The following is a 17,743-nucleotide window of genomic DNA, read 5'->3' on the forward strand; positions in this document are numbered from 1 at the left end:
CCTCTATCCTACGCTCCCTCACCCATATCTTTAATCTCTCCCTCTCTTCTGGTGCATTCCCCTCCCCTCTGAAGCACGCGCACATCACTCCCATACTCAAAAAGCCCTCCCTGGACCCCACTGACCTGAACAACCTTAGACCCATCTCCCTGCTGCCGTTTACATCCAAACTCCTTGAGCGCTTAGTCTACAATCGCCTTAGCTCCCACCTCAACGACAACAACCTCCTCGACCCCCTACAGTCCAGCTTCCGTCCCCTACACTCCACCGAAACTGCCTTACTTAAACTCACCAACGACCTGCTATTCGCCAAAGCTAATGGCCACTATTCAGTGCTCCTACTCCTCGACCTCTCCGGCGACCACCCCTTCCTCCTCAAAAAACTACACTCCCTTGGCCTCAGAGACTCTGCTCTCTCCTGGCTCTCGTCCTATCTATCACAATGCTCCTTCAGCATTACCTATAACGCTACCACCTCCCCCTCACTCCCCCTCTCTGTCGGGGGGTCCCTCAAGGCTCTGTCCTCGGGCCCCTTCTCTTCTCCATCTACACCTCCTCCCTTGGCCAACTCATACACTCTCACGGCTTCAACCTCCACCTCTATGCTGACGACACACAAATCTATCTCTCGACCCCTTGCCTCACCCCCTCAGTCTCCGCACAAATCACTAGCCTGCTGAACGACATATCAGACTGGATGTCACTCCACTTCCTTAAACTGAACCTCTCCAAAACCGAGCTCCTAGTTTTCCCCCCAGCCCGTGCACCCCCCCCCCCCACTGACTTCTCCATCACATCCAACAATGCCATCATCAGGCCCACCCCACAAGCCAGAGTACTTGGTGTCATTCTAGACTCCAATCTATCCTACCTGCCCCAAGTCCAATCGCTAACAAACTCATGCAGACTCCACCTCCGCAACATCACCAAAATACGCCCATTCCTAACCCCAGAAACCACTAAACAGCTCATCCACTCCCTCATCATATCACAACTCGATTACTGCAACTCCCTCCTCACTAGCCTCCCTGAATACGGCAGTCAGACTCATCCACCTTACCAACCTCTCCATCTCTGCCAATCCCTCCACTGGCTTCCGATTGCCCAATGAATTAAATTCAAGATGCTTACACCGACGTACAAAGCTGTCCATAATACTTCCCCAAACTACATCACCGACCTAATATCCAAATACCACCCAAAACACACTCTCCTCTCCTAACAAGACCTCCTTCTCTCTAATTCCCTGTTCTCCTCCTCCCATGCACGCCTCCAGGACTTCTCCAGGGCATCGCCCATCCTCTGGAACTCCCTACCCCAATCCATCAGACTATCACCTACTCTCCTCTGTTTTAGGCGCACCCTGAAAACCCATCTCTTCAGGGAAGCCTACCCCACCCCCTGCTAATTGCCGATCTTCTCCACTCTTCCTACCTCTCCATCCCCCACAGCTTTTACTCCATCCCCCACACCTGTTTCCTCCTAGATTGTAAGCTCTAAGGAGCAGGGTCCTTGAACCCCTCGTGTATTGCATTGTATTGTTATTGTACTGTCTCATGTATTGTCTCCCATTGTAATGTACAGCGCTGAGCGAACTATTGGCGCTTTATAAATACTGTATAATAATAATATTAGGGTTGCCCAGAGCCCCCTCCTTAAATTAGGTTTCCCAGAGTACTCCCTCCTTACATCAGGATCCCAAGTCCTCCCCAATACATCAGGGTGAGTCCTTTACATCATGGTCCCCCCCCCCACCTTACATCAGGGTCCCCATAGGCCATCCCTTTATGTCATAGTCCCCCAGAGCCCCCCTCCTTAAATCCGGTTCCCTATAGTCCCTACTACTTACATCAGGGTCCCAAGAGTCCCCCACAATGCATCAGGGCCCACCTTGACATCATGGTCTCCAGAGTTCCCCCACCCACAGACCTTCCCCATACATCAGGGTCCCCCAGAGACCCAGATTCCCCTCCTTAAACAAGGGTCCCCAGAGTTCCCCTCTTCCCTTACATCAGGGTCCCAAAAGTCCCCCATATACATCATGGTCTTCAGAGTGCCCCACCTTACATCAGGGTCCCTAGAGCCCATTCTCTTTAATTTGGGTCCCCAAAGTTCCTTCTGCCCTTACATCAGGATCCCCCTAACCCCTCTTACCTCAGGGTCTATTTCATCTCATCCCTCCAGGCAGCTACATGAGGAAGAAGGAAGTCCTGTCCTTGCTGCCCTTCTCCTCCTCTGAATGTCGCAGCCTAGGAGTGGGGCAAACACCTGATTGGTTGTTAGGACCACCGATGTCCTAGCAACCAATCACGTGCTGTTCCTGCCCCCACTAATGCTGACAGTGACAACACAGGGCAGTGGCTTGGCGGTGGATGTCACCTGGCTCTGATGCACAGCCTGCCTGTTGGTAAGGTTGAGCAGCACAGCTCCAGGAAGGGTACTCTAGGGGATGATCAGACCTCCCAAACCCCCCCTTATCAACGTCCCTGCACCCAAACACAGCCGAGCCGCCCCCTGCCGAGCACACACAAACCTGCCCCCTGCCCGAAAACAGCTGAGCTGCCCCCCGCCCAAGCACACGCTCCCGCCCCCCCCCCACGTGAACACAGCCAAGCCCGCCTGAGCACACATGAGCCTGCCCTCCTGCCCAAACACAGCCGAGCCCACCCGAGCACACACGAGCCCGCCCCCCTGCCCGGGCACAACCCTTTGTAGACAGCTCTGGTCCCTTCTGCCTGGAGATGATGCCTCCCCCTGAAAAATTCTGCCCAAGGTAGGTGCCTTGTTTGCCTCGCAGTAGATACACCCCTGATGTAATGGCTGAATGGACATGGCCGCTGCTCCCAATCTGTCATTTGTGTGGGTGTTTGGCTCCAAATTCAAACTCTGTTTGGGGACATGCACCTGCAGGCACACGGATGGCAAAATCGGAGCTCAGCTGTGTCCATGCAGCCCCTACGTCCCAACAGACATGAATGGGACTGTCTGCATGGGGATGCAAGGAACACATGTTCACCCCAATGCCGGTAAGCACAGCCCTTGCTACCTTCCAGAGGAAAATAAAAACATTTTTGTCTTGCCTGGACCTGGTATTATCTTTAATCCCTGATGGGAAAAAGCACTGTTAGGACTTATAAGCAACTAGGCCCTATGTAACCAGGTGAGAGCACAACCGGTGTTTCTGTTGGGAATGGAGCTAACATTGTGGTGGAGCACTGTGGTGTATCTTCAGTTTTGGGTGGAACGGCATATATTGAAGATCCACTTAAGAAGCACTTTGTCATCTGGATATGTTGTGTTTTGAATGTCATAATTATATGGAATGTTTATAATGTTTTAGGTTTTGTGTGGAGTAACTAGGAATCTTTTCAATTTTGGGTGGAGCAACTGAGATTGAAACATTGGATATTCACCTCTATTTGAATGTGGACTCTCTGGAGATTTATATTGATTTATTATTATTATATTATGATACAGGATTTATATAGCGCCAACAATTTGCTCAGCACTTTACAATATAAAGGGAGACAATAACAGCAACAATACAGTTCAATGCAAGAGGGTTAGGAGGGCTCTGCTCCTTGGTGCTTATAATCTAAGAGTTGATATATGTATTGCCTATTTATACACTGTCAGTGGGTTGTATTAGCACTATAACCCTGCACTGTTATATATTATTTAAGATTTTTTTGTCTATTAACCAAGCGCTGGCTAGCTGTATATAGTATATTTATTGCCTCTTGCATACTGGACGTCTAAACAAGCCCCTCTGAACACCAGAACTGCTAGCAGGAAAAAGCAACATAAAAAAAGTGTTAAAAGCCATGTATTGCACATGTGTTATGTACATTTGAGCATAAATACATTCAATTGCTATTAATGTATTATGCCAATTAGAATGTATTGCATAGTTACATAGTTAGTCTGGCTGAAAAAAGACAAAAGTTCATCCAGTTCAACCATAAAAAGTTCTAATCCTACACCCACAATTGATCCAGAGGAAGGCAAAAAACCCAGCAAAGCATGATCCAATTTGCTCCTGCTGGGGAAAAAAATCCTTCCAGATCCCCCAAGAGGCAATTTGATACTCCCTGAATCAACTTCACATATAAATGTTTTTAACATGTTATATTCTGTGTATCCAAGAAAGAATCTAGGCCTTTTGTAAAGAAAGCCTCTGAGCTGGCCAGAACAACTCTTGAGGGAGTCTATTCACATATACATAGAGCATATATAGATACACGAGCATCGCTCTGCAACTGCTCTCCCCCACATCAATCCTCCTGCTGTCCGGGCCACTACAGGAGTACCAGTGTGACCCCTCTGATGTCGGCCCTGCATGTCTCTGTCTGCCGATGCTCAATAGGTCTCTTCTTCTGGGGGGCGGTGCCACCCCCTAAAAAATTGCCCCCCCTAGGCAAACGCCTTGTTTGTGTTAGATAGGCCCCTGAAGGTCCCTGCTAAAATAAAGCATACCTGACCCCATGTTGCTGAAGTACTAGAAACAAATATTTATGCTCATATGCAGCATCGGACAAGTGCTCCATATGAGTACAATCATCTTTCGGTGATCTGGCAAGCACCAGTGGAGTAGTACATCCTGGTCTTGTAGACACCAACCACTGCAGTATTTCATGGTGAAGTGGCAAGCACCATCAGTGCAGCACAAGCTGGCGAGGTGGCTAGCACTTGTAATATAATGCAACTACAGCCACCAGTAACTTTGCAAAACCTACTTAGCTGCCCCCAGATTCAGCTGGACCTGATATCCCCCTATTCATAGCCCAGCCGGAGATTAGGTGGAAACAGCCAACTTAACAACACCCCTTGACTTTTTCTAGCTACTATTCAGTGGAAACCTATCACGATTCCTGAATTTAAAACTTTTTGGGGCTTAACCCTTAACATAGGCATTACAAAAAAACATTAATTGCTGTCATATTGGTCCACAGACCTGATTAATCATATGCCCATGTTTTCTGCAGTAATGGCCAACAATGAAAATAATGCATTTTATGCATTTCAGTGATAATACCCTTTTTCGTCCCCAGGGTGACCCTGACTATGATCTGTCCCAGAAATTTGCAGATGTGTATATGCCCCAACAAAACATCTGCACAGATGAGTCCCTTGTACATTTTACTGGCAGGTTTGCAATTTATCAGAAAGCGTGCCAGATATGGGGTCAAAATGCATAAGCTCTGTGAAAGAGTCAAAGGGTATATATACCAATTTAGAATGTATGAGGAAAAATACAGTCAAGTGGAGCCCTTCAAGATGCCCAGACTACATGGGGAGCAGTGGCAAGATAGTGTGGGTCTTGTTGTCACCCTTGTTCCCTAAGAGATATAGTTTGTATGTGGACAACTTTTATGCAAGGGTGCCACTTTTTAGACATTTGTCATTGAAGAAATTTGCTACTATGGCGCCATGCAAACTAATTGCAGGGGCTTCCCCCAACAGCTGGTTTACACCCCACTTAGAAAGGGGAAGAATGTCCGCTTGTGCAATGAAGAACTGCTAGCCATAAAATTGAAAGTCAAATGTGATGTATTCATCCTGTCTTCTATTCACCCAAACAGGACAGTCCAAATTAACATGATGTCTGGTGTAGTTGAAAAGCCTCTCTGCACCCACAGCTATAATCTAAATATGTGCGGTGTAGAGTTCAAGGACCAAATGATGAAGCCGTATTTAATCTCCCGTAAAGTTAGACACTGGTACAAAAAGGTGTCCATATATTTATTTCAATTGGCTATATACAATGCTTTTGTATTTCCAAAGCTACTGGAAGAACTGGATCCTACCTAAAATTTCAGGACGCGATCATCGCAGCCTTTTTGTATCAAGAAGGCACTGTAGTCCAAGGCCCAAATCCATATGCTGGTAGCTGGCTGCATCAGAGGCATTTTCCAGATGTTTTCCAACATACCCCAACACAAAGGTCACCCCAAAAATGATGTGTCTGTGGTAAACGTGGAATAATATGTGGCATTCGGTTTTTTTCCTTCCTGTCTTCTGTCGCTACCACACACTAGTGGGCTATTAGTCTAGAGTACAGCACAGTCTAGGGTACCTCACGGCACACAATTCTACACAAGAAGAGTCTCTAAAGATGTTACATTTCATCACATTTTGAGAGACCCTAAAATCAAATGCTGGAATAGTTATGGTTCTGAAAAGTTAAGTTACAAAACAAAATTTTTTTTACTGAGTTAATGTTATATTGTTGCTGTGTGTTATTGTTAACTTTTGTTGTTTACTTTGCAAGAATATCAATCGGCTGTAGTACTGATCTGTATATCCTGACAGCAGCAGGGTAGTCAGGAAATCCAATGTGTAATTAACACCCCTTGAAAGCCTACATATACCCATGGCATGTGTGAGAAATATATCATTAAGGTGACAACTTAGTGTAAAAAAAAAAAAAAAAAAAATTCCGTTTTCTGATAAAGGGGTAATTTGGGGGTGTTTATACTGTCCTGGCATTTTAGCGCCTTAAGAAATGTGATACGCGGTCAGAAAATCAGACGTGCGTAAATTCTAGTATATATACCATAGTTTGCAAATGCTATAACTTTCACACAAACCAATTAGTATATACCGTATTTTCCGGCGTATAAGACGACTGGGCGTATAAGACGACCCCCTACTTTTCCTGTTAAAATATAGGGTTTGAGCTATACTCGCCGTATAAGACTACCCCTCTTCCAACGTACACCAAATAAAAATTAAAAAACATCAGATTTGATTTCAATATGGTATGCTATTTCAGTAGGGTATTCCAATGATGGGGTGCTATTCCCCCACTGACACCAATGATGAGGCATGATTCCTCCCACTGACACCAATGATGGGGCACTATTTCATCCACTGACACCAATGATGGGGCACTATTCCTCCCACTGACACCAATGATGGGACACTATTCCTCCCACTGACACCAGTGATGGTGCCCCATCATTAGTGTCAGTGTGTAAGGAATAGTGCCCCATCATTAGTCAGTGGGAGGAATAGTGCCCCATCATTAGTGTCAGTGGGAAGAATCGTGCCCCATCATTGGTAACAGTGGGAGGAATAGCGCCCCATCATTGGTGTCAGTGGGAGGAATAGCGCCCCATCATTGGTGTCAGTGGGACGAATAGCGCCCCATCATTGGTATCAGTGGCAGGAATTGCGCCCCATCATTGGTGTCAGTGGGAGGAATTGCGCCCCATCATTGGTGTCAGTGGGAGGAATAGTGCCCCATCATTGGTGTCAGTGGGGAGAATAGTGCCCCATCATTGGTGTCAGTGGGGAGAATAGTGTCCCATCATTGCTGTCAGTGGGGAGGAGGAATAGTGCCCCATCGTTGGTGTCAGTGGGGAGGAGAAGTAGTGCTTCATCGTTGGTATCAGTGGGAGGAATAGTGCCCCATCGTTGGTGTTAGTGGGGGAGGAATAGTGCCCCATCATTGGTATCAGTGGGGAGAATAGTGCCCATCATTGGTATCAGTGGGGAGGAGGAATAGTGCCCCATCATTGGTGTCAGTGGGGAGGAGGAATAGTGCCCCATCATTGGTATCAGTTGGTGTCAGTGGGGGAGGAACAGTGTCTCAGTGTCATCGTTGGTGTCAGTGGGGGAGGAACAGTGTCTCATCGTTGGTGTCAGTGGGGGAGAGGAGCGGCTGCTCCTTCTTCCAGTTCGGCCGCTCGATTTTCGTGGGGCCACTCGGCTCCGCCTCCTTGCCGGTGATTGGTCGCCTGTGTGCCTTTCCAGTGCTGGCGCCCAATCACCGGTGAGGAGGCGGAGCCGAGCGGCCGCGTGACCATCGAGCGGCCGAACTGAAAGAAGGAGCAGCCGCGCTTCCTGGACCGGATCGTCGTGGGACCGGAGTCAGGTAAGGTACAGCAGCCCCTCTGCCCACCCCTGTACTTAGTGTCCGTTGGAGGAGGAGGGGGGGGCGGCGCCGTGCCGCCCCCTCGAAAAAGTGCCGCCCTGACACCGGCTCGCACCGGCATATAAGACGACCCCCGACTTTTCAGAAGATTTTCAGGGGTTGAAAAGTCGTCTTATACGCCGGAAAATACGGTACTTATTGGGATTTCTTTTTACCAAAGACATGTAGCAGAATAGATTTGGGCCTAAAGTTATAAAGAAATTTGACTTTATTGAATATGTTTCATAACAGGAAGAAGAAAATTTAATTTTTTCCACACTTTTTGATCTGTTTTTGTTTATATAATAAAAAATAAAAACCCAGTGGTAATCAAATACGACCAATGAAAGCTCTATTTGGGTGAAAAAATGATATAAATTTAATTTGCATATGGTGTTGCATGACCATGCAATTTCCAGTTACAGTAGCACAGTGCTGAATAGCAAAAAATTGTTGGTTATGAAGAGGGTAAAACCTCCTGGTGGTCAAGTGGTTAAAATGGTTGTAAATGCAATTTTTGTATACAACAAACAGGCCTTCCTTATGCAATGGAATTGCATTCTAGCTGTAGGATGTGATGAAGAAAAAATTACATTTACGAAGAAAAATGAATCAGTTTCCAGCAAATGACATTCAGTACACAGACCCCTCCAAAGATCCCCCAAAATACATGGCAAACCTTTGGAGGTGCCTGTCTGCTGTTTTATTTTTAAACAAAGAAACTGGCAATGACAGCTTCGAAAGTTATTTGCAGGCATTTTAAAAACTTTTTTCCTTTGAAAATGTCAAAGTTGAACCTCAGAAAGATGTGCCACTACACAGGCAAGATTGGGACACCCCAGGCATGTTATTTAACCACTTCCCACCCAACCTACAGTAAAATGATGGCCGAACAGGAGCTCTCTTGTTCTGGGTGGGTGCCATATAACAGCCTCCCAGGATCGCGCTTGCACACGCCCCAAGGCCTGCTCTATGGCATGATCTGTCAGAAAGCAGATGGCAGATCAGTGTATTGCCCGCTGTCAGTACCATGTGCTTCTTGTGTCCAATCACAGCAGATCATATGACAATTGTACACAATGGATGGCTTCTAGGCATGTCATTCATTGTGTATTATTGTGTTGATCTCTGTGATTGGTCAAAGTGATCACATGGTACAGACAGGGTCAATCACAGCCCATTTGTATCATGTGATTAGCTGTGGCCATTCACAGCTAATCACAATAGTATACACTGAATGAATAGATTTCATTCAGAAAAAATGGTTGCTTGTAACAGTGATTAAAATTGTTAGAAGTGATCATAGTGTGTAATAAAGTCCTGATCACCTCCCCAGAGTAGTACAGTGTCAGTGTCACTGTTGTAACACTGCTTTGGACTGGTCACAGTATGCAAAAAAAAAAACATTAAAAAGAGGAATAAAACAGAAAACATAGTTTAAAAAATAAAGAAAAATTATTACTTTTTTTTCATATACTGTCACCAGTCAGTGCCCTTGATCACCGCCACACTAGTTATATGATGAAGCTGTACTGCACTGGGGACAGTTTTTTTTTAAAAAGTAAAAAGAACAATTTTTTAAGATTACCTAATTTTCCAAAAAATTGTGACAAAAAATGGCAACTTCAAAAAACTCACCATGCCTCTTACTAAATACCTTGAACTGTCTACTTTCCAAAAAGGAGTAATTTGGGGGGTATTTGTACTTTCCTGGCATTTCCAGACCTCAAGAAATGAGATCAGTACATCAGGACGGATTGATTTCCTGATATATACACCATAGTTTGTGGACTCTATAACTTTCCTACAGACTAAATAATAAACACTGATTTGGATTATTTTCACCAAAGAAATGTAGCAGTATCCATTTTGGTCTAAATTTATGAAGATTTATTTACAAACGTTTATAGCAGAAACAAAGAAAAACCCTAGACTTGTTTTCAAAATGTATTTTTTCTTTTTTTGTTTATTTAACAAAAATTAAAAATCCAGTGGTGATTTAATAACACCAAAAAGAAAGCTCTATTTGTGTGAAATAGTTTTAGAAATTTCATGTGGGTACAGTGTTGCATGACCGCGCAATTTTCATTCATAATGTGACAGTGAAAATTGCCCTGGGCAGGAAGGGGGTGAAAATGTCCAGTATTGAAGCGGTTATAGGAATTGGACATTTTCAATGTTTCACTTTAAGCATTTTAAAAAAATCACTGCATCTGGATGAATGGATTAAAAAAATTTTTTTTAGTATTGGTACGTTTCCCCTAGGCAGTGCCCCATCCTCCCCCATGCTATTTTTGACACCTCCTTACTTACTAGCCCAGCAAATTGGCATTTTTAATTTGACAGATTCTGCTTCCATTGATTTTTTTGAGGTTCGGATTTGGCATCTGACCTTCATTGAAATTTGGCCCCTTTCACACGGGCTGGATCTGCCAGCAGATCCCCTTGTTCCGCAGGGGATCTGTCTGCTGATCCCTGCTGAACAAGCCCGCTGTCCCCATTGGGCGGTCGGATGGAAACGGACTGCCATCCGTCCGATCCAATAGACGGAAGGAGAATGGATCTGTCTCTCTTTGGCAGATTGGATTTACGTTTAAACCAGCCGCTCCATAGAGAAGAGTGGAGTTTCTGATCGGGTCCGCCTGAAAAACGGGAAAGAAGACCTGATCAGAACATCTGTGTGAAAGGGGCCTTAGTCAAACCCCTGCCAAACCCACTCAAGGCAGTTTGGTTCATCACTAGTAATAATTATATTTATACTTCACCCACCATATCCAAATAATAGGATAGGAGGGGTTGGTGCTGTCTCCATTACTATGAATGGCATTATTAGTTTACAAAACACTTGTCATCCCTACTAATCACAAAAAAAAATGTTTATCAAGTAAAAGGGGGAGAAAGCAGAATTGTGATAGTTTAGAGTTCACAGTAGGTCCCAATTTATACTTTGTTGCACCCCATGCACTGTTTTACATAAATATCAGAAGTAATTACAAATAATCTTACATACAGTAGATTGTATTGAAAATTCGAACTGGCCTAATAAGGCATCATATAAAAACTTGAAGCTAAAATTTACATATGGATATTTTTTATAGTTACATTAGACCAGCTTGTAACGATGTAAGTATGTATGTGCCACACCTGGCCGATCTCTGAGGAAGTTGGAAATGATTGTAGTAGACAAGGCTACTACAATGGCTGGCGCTAGATTCTGACTCGTGTGCTAAGTGGCTTCCTTGCTGCTTAGTTAACATTGTGCAACAAAGCACCATTTTCTCAATGAATGCATTCAAGTGTTCTCTGATTGCACAAGGTGGAGATTGTGATGCCACTGTCCTGCCTCCCCACCTCGTCCAACCAGAGAATGCTTTGCAATCACTGAGAAAATGAAAAGTTTTCTCTGAATGGCACCCATGCCAAGCAATCAAGTAACCCTCCATGTTCCTTAAGCGGCAGAGCAACCACTTGGCACAAGACCCAGAAGCTAACGGCGATCACTGTAGCAGCGTTACCTACTGATTTCCAGGTATTGGCCAGGTATGGCACATGCATACTTACATTAATCTAAGCTAGACCAATGTATCCATTCAAAAATATCCATACCTAAGCTTCAGCTTTAAGAAATAATTACTTAATGAATTTCCATTAAAAACAAAAAAACAAAAACAGGGACAAACATAGTACGGTGCTGATACAGCCATAGTATGTCTGCAGAGACAAAATCAGCACTGTGTTTACACAGCCAAAAACATGTCTGTGCAGGCACAATGGGGTGAATTTACGAAAGGCGAATAGATTGCGCACTTTGCAAGTTCAGTTGCACTCATTTTCCTTAGTAAATGTGGTAAACCTCTGCTTATTTCCATCATCCAATCATGTGCAAGCAAATTTTTTTTTTTTAATTTTCCTCGCACCTGATTGGGTATTCTATACAAAGTGAAGCGTTACCACATTACACTTACTAAGGAAAATGAGTGCAAAGTGCACAATCTAATTGCCTTTAGTAAATCAACCCCTATTAGTACTGTAGTGACATAACCAGGAACACGTCTGTAGAGACGCAATCAATTTAATTCTGATGCAAGCAGAAGCATGTCTTCACAGACCCAGGAACACCCAGGGATTGATTTACTAAAGGCAAACAGACTGTGAACTTTGCAAGTGCAGTAGCACTCTGCAAGGGCTTTTGCTCCAGAGCTTAGTAAATAAGGTGATGCTTTACTTTGCAAAGAATATCCAATAAAATGCAAGGAAAAGAAAAAAAACAGCATTTTTGCTTGCACATGATTGGATGATGAAAGTCAGCACAGCTTTTGTTCATTTATTAAGCTCTGAAGCTTAGTCATCAGAGGTCCTCCTATCACATTAGAGCCCTCCTTCATATCAGATCAAGATCATATGAGATGTCCAAGGTCCCTCCATCAGTTCACAGGCCCTCCATCACATTAGAATCACCCCATTACAAAGCTCTCCATCACACAATCCCCCAGTCACATACCCCCCCCCAATCACAGTCCCCTCATCATAGAACCCACCAATCACACAGTCCCATCTTCATATCAGAGCCCTACCATTTGGCTCCAGCAGTGTGGAAGAGAACAGGTGGCAGAGGAGGTCTGGAGGACTTCCGATTTCTGTTGAATGCTGAAGGTGGCCCTGCATGCCACCGGCCCTGGAGCAGAGTCATGGGTTGCCATGGTGAGGTTGAGCTTGCCACTCTCATCATAGCAACAAATGACACTGTGCGTCCTGACCCTAGAGTGCCATTGGTTGTTATAGTACTGGCGGCTACTACTGGGGGATTTGGATCAACTGGATATAGTTACCTGTTGATTGATTGAAGAAACAGCTGCATATATTAAGCACTGGACTTTTTGAATATGCTGTATATACTGAAATTCACCAGGGGCATTATTGTGCAGTCTAGCAGCTGATTGGGGACACTTGAGCAAAGACTTTAACATCTCTACCATGTGGGTTCCCCTGAAGAGCATGGGACCCAGTTTGCAGTGGATCAACATCATGAGTTGCCATGGTGCAGCTGGACCAGCCGCCAGTACTATAACAACCAATGGCACTTGTTGACACTAAACAGATCTTTTTCACCTAATCAGCTCTTAGAAAAGATAAGAGTTTTCTCAAAGGTAAATTTAGTAATTTCACAGCAAAATCAATTTTGCCAGAATCACTCTTCTTATCCTAAATAACTACACAGTCCATGCATTGCCACTGGTATTCACGGTTGAACATGCAGTATATGCTCTACTACCACCCCTCACAACAAGTAACCAATAGAAAATTTTATAAAAGGGTAGGATCTTTATGCTTATAATTAAAACAATTTAAATTCTTATGGCTAGCAGCTCGAATTCTGCAAAACAAGCTCTTTTGCTAAGGTCTTATAACAAGGTTGGGAATGCCAGCCTTAGAAAACTGAAGCCTTGGCATTATTTATGAGTGTTAGCACAGAGCATAAAATATTCCAGTACACAGAGTGCAAGAGTTTTAATAATAGAACTTCATACCCCTCTATGATAACCTGTGAGTTATTTTTAGTTTTTGTAAACATGTCTAAATTTAAATAGCATGTTAGCTTGAGAATAAAGCATTAGTTATGACAAGCAATCAATTTAATTAAGTAGGTTTTGTTATTGAGAACTATATTTAATGATATGTGCATTTAGCATTTTAATGGTAGTCAGCACATACTGATTGCTAATTTCAATGTCCTTAAAGTGAACTTGTCACTTTATTGAAATGGCTCCATTGCCATCAGTAAAGCTAAATAAGTACATCTGTGCATGACCACTTATTTTATTGGTTAATCAGATTTCTGTAAGTCATGCTATCAGGAATAAAAATATAACATGTATCAAACAGTGCCAGATGCCAAGTTCTGAAGGCTCCCTTGCAGCCCCCATTTTGTGGACAGCTTTCTGCCCAGCTTCACTGAAGTAATTTGACAGCTATTGCGTGGACGCTTCGGGGGGTCGCCATGACAGTGAAACCGTGCATGCGTTGTCCACGGAACACACTGCATGTGCTGTTCTGACACCATATTTAAACCTCTATCCATGTAACACACAGTAAACTTCTTGATGAGCAGGCTGCTGCACTATGACAAGCTCACTTTATGAGATTTACTTGGGGATCTAGGTAGAAAGGGTTGCTTTCCCTTTGTCTTCCTTTTGTACACCATGAACAATATGGTGTCCGTTTATGAACAAGCAGTAATAGATCGCTGCTCAGTTCTCCGGCATTCTCAGAGAACACAGTTCTCCTGTGAATGCCGTTTATGAAGCGGTGTAGATCAGTTCTCCAAACGAAGGGACAGCGGTCTACAAACGCTGGAAAACGGCTGATTTTACTATAATCTCGCGAGATTACAGTAAAAGATCAGTTTACTAAACAGAGGTAAATTATCTCTGCTTAGTTTGCGGTCCCTCCGATTCTCCAGCTCTGGGCTGGAGAATCTGGAGGGAGAACACAGATCTTCAGAGAAGGGCTGAACATATTCTCCTGGGTGTCATAAACTGTGAATGACCAGAGAATAGCTGCGATCCTCTGAATCTCAGCTATTCTGTGTGTCATAAACGGACACCTTAGTCCGCTTGGGAGGGATTGATGGGGAAGTGAAAAAGCCCCCCCCCCCCCAGTTGTAATTTATTTGTCGGATGTACCTGGTACAGCACTGGCACTAAATTATACATGGGGTTATCATTGACATCCAGTGTTTTTGTAAGAAGATTTTTGTCTCAATAACAATAAATCCCTTTATTTACCTAGATCTATATGTAGCCCATTTAGTATTTTGAAAGTATTTTGTGCTGATATGCCATTCCAGCTTAGCAAATCTACTCTTTTTTGCTTTTATCCACATATAAGAAATTTCTTTATTTTTTATATATTTAATATGATATTGATTTGCTTGACAACTTGCATTTTTAGCTATGAGGGCATACAGTGTAGTAAATGCCTACGTTGCTTTTTATAGATCCATTCTTGGCTTTTTAGCCTTTCAAGTGCTTTCGCTGTCCCATTTGTGGTGATCCCAGTGTGATAAATTCACCTGGGAGGTTGGTGGTTCTCCCTCCCTCCTGAGCCAATTTCCATAAAGCCTTGGTGCATCGAGGTGTCGATGCTGAGCACATTAATAAATGACTATCCTTTGTTTTTTTCTACAATCATGGTGAGTTAAATTACAAAAGAAAATTGGATGGTATGTAGGATATATTTTTTACCTTGTTATTTTTAGTGATGTTATTGCAAATTCTTACCAATGTCCACTATATTCTATATATTGTTTCTTGGCCATCCTTCTTCTTCAGATTACCCCTGAAGAAAGACTTTGTTCTGAAACATATCAGGTTTTTTCAGCTGAAGCTTAGTCACCCCTCTCTTTCTCCTGGCTCACAGAAGAGGGTGAACAACAATTCTCAGCCTACAGCAAGTTTACTGGCACTTTCACCATTTTTTCTATGTATGATTTTAATGCCTGTACAATGTGTTAAACTATAATGTTTCGCAACAATCTTGTAATAAAACTGTTCACGTTTATATCACATGTTTTGTGTTGCCATAAAAGTCCCAGTACAAATTACAGGGGAACATACTTATGGTTTGACAGCTATTGCAGATGTAGGAGCCACTATGTAGGAGCCACTACTGTTTTTAAATCCTGTATATATGGTCTGTCATAAGACCTATAACTGGACAAAAGAAAACAAAGCAGAAGCTCCTGCACTGTGCTTCAAGTCTTAAATGAGTTCAGCAAAGCTGTGCAGAGAGACGCTGCTTTCTTTCCCTTCAGCCAGCTACTGAGTTTGAACATAGAAACATAGTAAAGTGACAGCAGAAAAAAGACCAAGTAGTCCATCGAGTCTGCCAGTTGTTAACTTTTTTGTCTGAGTTTAGATTTGTGTTTGTCGCAAGCATGTTTGAAACCACTTACTGTTGACTGATCACTACCTCTGCTGGAAGACTATTCCAAGCATGAACAACCCTTTCAGTAAAATATACTTTCTGAGATTAGTTTTGGACTTTCCTCCAGTTAGTTTGAGGTTATGTCCCAGATCTTGGTTTCGTATTTAAAATTCTCTTGAACCTTATTCACCTTTGATGTATTTAAAGGTTTTAGTCATGTCTCCCCTTTTCCTTCCTTTCTCCAATCTGTACATATTAACCTCCCTGGAGGTATTCCCTAGTGTAGCTCGGGATAAAGTTTCATCACCACAAGCGGTAACCTCGAGCTAATACCCTGCAGCGTTGCTCCGGGATCCCTTCTGCACTTACCTTGTCCTGCACTCCCGCGATGTCCCCGGAACTGTCCTCCGGCCGATGCCAGCATCTGTCTTCCGGGTTACGTTTCCTGCGATGTCAAGACGTATGGGGGACGGAACTGGCGAGAAATTAAAAAATGTCAAAAAGTGACATTCACTAAATACACTAAAATCACATAGTAAAACATTACTGTATCAAACCATTTCACATACATTTTGTCCCTAGTGCTTTGTCCTGTGCCCTGCCTGCATTTTCACTGTTCTTTCTGCCTGGAAACTGAGAAATGTCCATGGTGTCCAAAAAGCGTCCCTTTAGGTCAAAAGCGGTTTTAGACCAGCTAGAGAACAGCAATAGTAAATCAAAACCACTTGCAGAAATGAGTGATAATGATTCGTGGGGAAATTCGTCATCAGACACTGAAAACGATTTTGCGACTTTGCTCATTGATGTGCGAACTTGGAACTATATTTCAAATTTCAGTGTTTTTGGTTTGATTATATTATTGAATTAAATTTATTATTATTATATTATTATTTTTTATGATTATTTATTAAAATATAATTTATGATTTCGTGTTTCAAATTTTAACATACCCGAGATGTTTACTAGACTCTTGTTTGGACAGATTTCAGTGAGTTATTCCTAAATATACAGGCCTACAATAAAAAAACGACATATTTCCATGCAAAAAAATGTACCGCTTTGAGCACAGAAATACTGACATGATCAGACCGCTAGGGAAGCTACAGAGTAAGTTCACCTTTTAAAAAATTTTAATAAATGCACATTTTTTGCAGGTAAAAAAATGTGCATTTACTATTTTTTGTTTTGGGAGTGTGCAAAGCATTGCGTCGATGATCAGCAAACTCCTACAGACCTGTCAGTGTATGTGTGTTCAACAATGCCGTGGTAGTTAATTGAGAACTATGAGCCAACAGCCACAAAGGCTGTTGGAACTTGTAGGTTTCCATTCACAGGATGCTGTGGATGAGTGATGCAGACAGGCAGACAAAGCCCTGCACAGCCACCTTTTTAAAAACAGTTTTAAAATTATGATAGCTAGCAGGGGGAGAAGATCCCCCACTAGCTATCACAACGACAGAGTGGGGGGGAGCTAGGGCAGGTCTTTTCGAAACATGTTACACTCTGAATATGGGTTTAACATGTAACCTGTTACAAAAGGTGAGCTAATCCTTTAACCTCCTTAGCGGTGTTCCCGAGTGTAGCTCGGGGTAAAATTTCCATACCAAAAGCGGTATCCCCGAGTTACACTCAGGCTTACTATTCTGACTCAGATTGTTGTGATAGCAATTTATCCCTTGTTGAGACCTCTCTGCCTAGCCTGTATAAGCAGATATAATCACTGTGGACAATCCTTATCAGATAGCTTGAACTCACCAATACTGTGTTCATCCAGAAGTTGCTTTTATTCTGTACATGTGACAAAAGGATACAGCAGAATGAATGGTTTCCAGTATTATGCGGTCAAAAGATGATACTTTCTGTAGCGTACTATGCAGAATAAATGTGTCCCTGTTACAT

Source organism: Staurois parvus, unplaced genomic scaffold (genome assembly GCF_062004578.1).
Source record: "Staurois parvus isolate SC_StPar_1 unplaced genomic scaffold, SC_StPar_1.0 ptg000090l, whole genome shotgun sequence".
Lineage (NCBI taxonomy): Eukaryota > Metazoa > Chordata > Amphibia > Anura > Ranidae > Staurois > Staurois parvus.